This window comes from Nicotiana sylvestris, chromosome 2 (assembly GCF_000393655.2).
Source record: "Nicotiana sylvestris chromosome 2, ASM39365v2, whole genome shotgun sequence".
In the NCBI taxonomy this organism is placed as follows: Eukaryota; Viridiplantae; Streptophyta; class Magnoliopsida; order Solanales; family Solanaceae; genus Nicotiana; species Nicotiana sylvestris.
Genome location: NC_091058.1, coordinates 193,675,229 through 193,680,355, shown reverse-complemented (window position 1 = coordinate 193,680,355; position 5,127 = coordinate 193,675,229).

Genomic DNA, 5,127 nt, shown 5'->3' with positions numbered 1-5,127 from the left:
TTATAGTTGATATCTGCTAGTGTATTTTTCTTGTTTTCTCTTACGCGTTTGCGAGAGGAACCTTGCATTCACGAAGAGTGTTTGTTAGCTAGGGAGGTTTTTTTATTCACATTCACAAAGGAGTGGATGCAAACCCGAAGGTATGGCAGTGTGTGCGTTCGCAAAGAGGAGTGAGGCAGTTGGGGCCCCCCAGGTCCTTGGTCTACACTTTTGTGAGGTATGGGTCACGTTCGTGAAGGTCAGAGTTTGTAAAGCTTCGTGATTGTGACATTGGTCGCGTTCACGAAGAGTAAAGCTGTGGGGCAATCTGAGTTGATCTACGCGAACACGAGAGGACGGCCGCATTCGCGATGAAGGCGTGTCTGGGCAGATCTAAAAGATTCAGAACGAGGGTTTGGAGTTCATATCATAAAATAGAAGTGGGATCTCAGTAGAAGGTGATTTTTAAGGGATTCTTGTGTAGGTGATTGGGGCAAGTGATTCCTATCTAATTTTTGTCAAATTCCATGATTATGTCTTTAATTCCACCATTTAATTTGTGATTTGGGGTGAAAAATTGGGGAAAAAGAGGAAGTCTTCTTAAGATGGATTTTTGAGGTTTTGAATGGGATTTTGTTATCGGATTTGAGTAAATTTGGTATGGTTAGTCTCGTGAGTGAATGGGCTTTCAGTTTTTGTGACTTTGGTCAGATTTCGAGATGTGGGTCGGGGGGCGGGTTTGAGCCTATTTCGGATTTTGAGCTATAATCTCAATTTTTTCTTGTGGAATTGACTCCTTTAGCCCGTATTGATTGTAGGCCGACTCGTGAGGCAAAGGCATTTTGGACTAGTGTTTTGCTCGGATTAAGGTAAGTAATAGTTTTAAATCTGGTCCTGAGGATATGAAACCCCAAATGTTGTGCTATGTGATTATTTGTAGGTGATGCACATGCTAGGTGACGGGCGTATGGGCGTACACCATGGGAATTGTGACTTGGTCCATCCCGTGGAACCGTAAATTGGAATAACTTGTTATTAGCTATATGTTTCTCTCAGTGCTATAGAAATTGGACTAAATATTCATGTTAGAAATAATTCTTAGGCTATATGATGTCACTGTTGGGACCCGCAGAGGTCATGTACTTGTTGAATTAACTGGTATTTGTTGTATTGTACTTAGTCATGGTTTTCTTGCGTATCATACCTCCATCTCTTTTTGTTCCTTATTGATACATGTTATTATCTCTGTCTAGGCTAATTTATAAGATTTCTGAGAGCCTGAGAAACTGGAGAGGTTGATGACTGAGATAGGGCTTGAGTTCCGAGTTATGAGTTATGTGTGTATATATGGATCGGGTTAACGCCGCAACAAGCCTAAGGATTGTATGTATATGCATCAGGTTTCATGCCCCAACAAGCCTTAGGGATGTGCGTGTTTGTGTGTATATATATGCACAGATTGGGTTTCGCACTACAACGAGCCTCATGGATATTTATATATTATGGATCGGGCTGCACGCCACAACGGTATAGCTCTTGGGCAGAAGGAGCCCCTCCGGAGTCTGTACACTACCAATGAGCGCTGGTACCTACTGAGTGTGAGTAGTGAGGGCTGAGAGCCGAATGATTGAGATGTTGAGATGAGTTGAGTGACTGTTGCCCTGAGAGGTTGTACTTGCTTTAATTTGTTGTTGCACTTAGTTGCTATCTGTCATTGTTGTGAAATTTCTAGAAGATTTTATATCAGGTTTACATGAACTTGAAACTGTATAAAACTGATTTGACTTAAACTGCCGAATTTGAAAGCGTTATATTCTTTATTGAAATTAATGGAAATGAACTATAATTATGTAGCTCGTCACTATCTTCAGTTCCTTATTTATTTTTGTTACTTATTGAGTTGGATGTACTCACGTTACTCTCTATACCTCGTGTGCAGATCCAGGTATTTTTAGAAACGGTGGATGTTGATCTCGTATGTGGTTGAGTAGCGATGACTTACGAGGTAGCAGCCGGCGTCCGCAGTCCTTGTCTCTCCTTTCTTGTTAACTTTTCTTTTCTGTATTGGCATTTTGACACAGACTGTTGTAGACTCTGTTCCTAGACTGGTTGTTTAGATGCACATGACTTAGCGACACCCCAAGGTCAGGCTATTTTTCTGCACTTATATTTTGGGTTTACCCCATTTTTTAATGAAAAACTCCGGTTATTATAAATGTATTAATTCATTTCTGTTAAATGATGAAAGTGTTTTGAAAATGTCGGCTTGCCTAGTACCACGATAGAAACCATTACGTCGGGTTTGGTTTTTGGGTTGTGAAGATTTTGGAGAATTTTGAGAGGAACTTCGAAGTAAGCTCCTTGTGCCTATTTATCTTCAATAATAATGTTTCTCCACTGATTTTACACCTAGTTGGTGAGTTTTTAAGGTGAAATTTGGGGGTTTGGTGCTAGGGATTTGGAGAGTGAATTTTGGGTATTTGGATGACCAAATAGTGTTGGATTTTAATAAATTTGGTATGGTTAGACTCGTGAGTGAATGGTATTTCGGATTTTATGACTTATGTTGGATTTCGAAATGTGGGCCCAGGGGCTGGGTTTAAGCCGATTTCACATTTTGGCTCTAATTTAGTAGTTTTCTTATGGAATTGATCCCTTTAGCCTATATTAATTGTATTGTACTATGTGTGGCTAGATTCGGGACATTCAGAGGCCGACTCGCGAGGCAAACGCATTTTGGAGTAGCGTTTTGCTTGGATTGAGGTATGTAACAGTTTTATATCTGGTTATGAAGGTATGAAACCCCGGATGTTGTGCTATGTGATTATATGGAACCGGTTGATTTAAAAGAGTTGAAGGAGCAACTTTAGGAACTCCTTGAGAAAGGGTTTATTAGGCCTAGTGTGTCACCTTGGGGTGCACTAGTTTTGTTCGTGAATAAGAAAGATGTCTTTATGAGAATGTGCATTGATTATAGGCAGTTGAACAAAGTCACAATCAAAAATAAGTATTCGTTGCCCCGTATTGATGATCTATTTGACTAGCTTCAAGGAGCGAGGGTGTTCTCCGGGATTGATTTGAGATCGAGGTATCACCAGTTGAAGATTCGGGACTCAGACATTCTTAAGACAGCTTTCAGGAACCGTTATAGTCATTATGAGTTCCTTGTGACGTCTTTTGGCTGACCAACACCCCTACAACATTCATGCATCTGATGAACAGTGTGTTTCAGCCTTATCTCTACTCATTTGTTATTGTATTCATTGATGATATCCTGGTGTACTCTTGTAGTCAGGAGGAGCACGCCCAGTATTTGCGGATTGTGTTGCAGCAACTGAGGGAGGAGAAGTTTTATGCCAAGTTCTCCAAGTGTGAGTTTTTTCTCAGTTCAATGGCGTTTTTGAGGCATGTGGTTTCTAGTGAGGGTATTCAGGTAGATCCGAAGATGATAGAGGTAGTTCAGAGTTGGCCCACCCCATCCTCAACTACAGAGATTCGGAGCTTTCTTGGTTTGGCTGGTTATTACCGTCGGTTCGTGCAGGATTTCTCATCTATTGCATCGCCCTTGACTAAATTTACCCAAAAGGGCACTCCTTTCAGGTGGTCGGATGAGTGTGAGACGAGCTTTTAAAAGCTCAAGACTACCTTGACTACAACTCTAGTACTAGTTCTACCATCAGTTTATGGTTCTTATACAGTATATTGTGTTTCTTCTTTGATCGTTATTGGGTGTGTTTTAATGCAGGAGAGTAGAGTGATTGCTTATGCTTCACTTCAGTTGAAGCCCTATGAGAAGAACTACCATGTTCATGATTTGGAGTTGGCTGCCATTGTTCACGCGTTGATGATTTGGAAGCACTATCTCTATGGTATGTCTTGTGAGGTATTTACTAATCATCGTAGCCTCCAACACTTGTTCAAACAGAAGGATCTCAATTTGAGGTAGCGGAGATGGTTGGAGTTGCTAAAGGATTATGATATTACTATTCTGTATCACCCAGGAAAGGCCAGTATGGTGGCCGATGACTTGGCGTACTCACGTTACTCTCTGCACCTTATGTGCAGATCCAGGGATTATTGGACGTGCTAGTGAGTGTTGTTTTCGTTTGTCGCGGATCTGTTGGAGTTAGTAAGGTAGCTGCACGGCGATCGCAGCCCTACTCTTCTCCCTCATGTCTTCCTATAGACTATTATTAGTTGTTTTCCAGTCTGTATATGTCTTAGTGTTATCGGACAGACCTTTGTAGATGCTCATGACTAGTGACACCCCGATATAGGGCTTTCTTTCCGCATTGTTGTTTTGATTTAATCACTTGATGAAGGTTTATTGTTAAATAGCTTTGATTTTATCTTAAGAATGAAAATATTGATTAATTTTGTTAGTGTGCCGGCTTGCCTAGTACCACGATAGGCGCCATCACGACATGGTAGATTTGGGTCGTGACAGATGCACTCCCATGAAAGTGCAAGCACGTGCACTTCCACATCATCATTAAAGGGTGTATTTATTACACTTTAAACTAGTTCAGGGGGGTAACAGGACCCACGCAAAGATAAAGTATGTAGTTGAAACTCGAGTTATAGGTTAGGGGAGTACTTATGCATTTTTCTTTTATATTTTATAGCAAAATAGACATTTATGATATATACTACCATTGAGGCATGAAATATCCTATTTATATTTTCCCTCTCTCTTTCTTTTAACTAACACACGATTCTCTCTCAGAATTTTTCTTCTTTCTCTCTCTCTCTCTCTTTCTTTTCTTTCCCTTCGAGCAAAATATGTTGAATCATAGATAAAAAAAGGAGAAACAAATCATGAAATAAAGACTTAAAATCTCAAAATCAGAAACATGAAAGTACACCTATAATAAAAAAAGGAAGCTGAGATACCTTGGGTGACGGAGATATTGAGTAGAAAAAGGGATTCTTAGCGCAGTAAGTAAGAGAGAAAGGAGGAACAAAACGGTCGAATTGGAAAGCATTGTAAATTATAATGGAAGAGGTAGTGAATCAATACAAGGAGTCTTGGCCGCAAACGCCATCTCCGACAAACTTTCTTCTCTTTTTTGCTATTTAGTCACGTACAATGATACAAATACATTGTATTCTATACAAATTCACTCAAACACATTGTATTTTTGTATA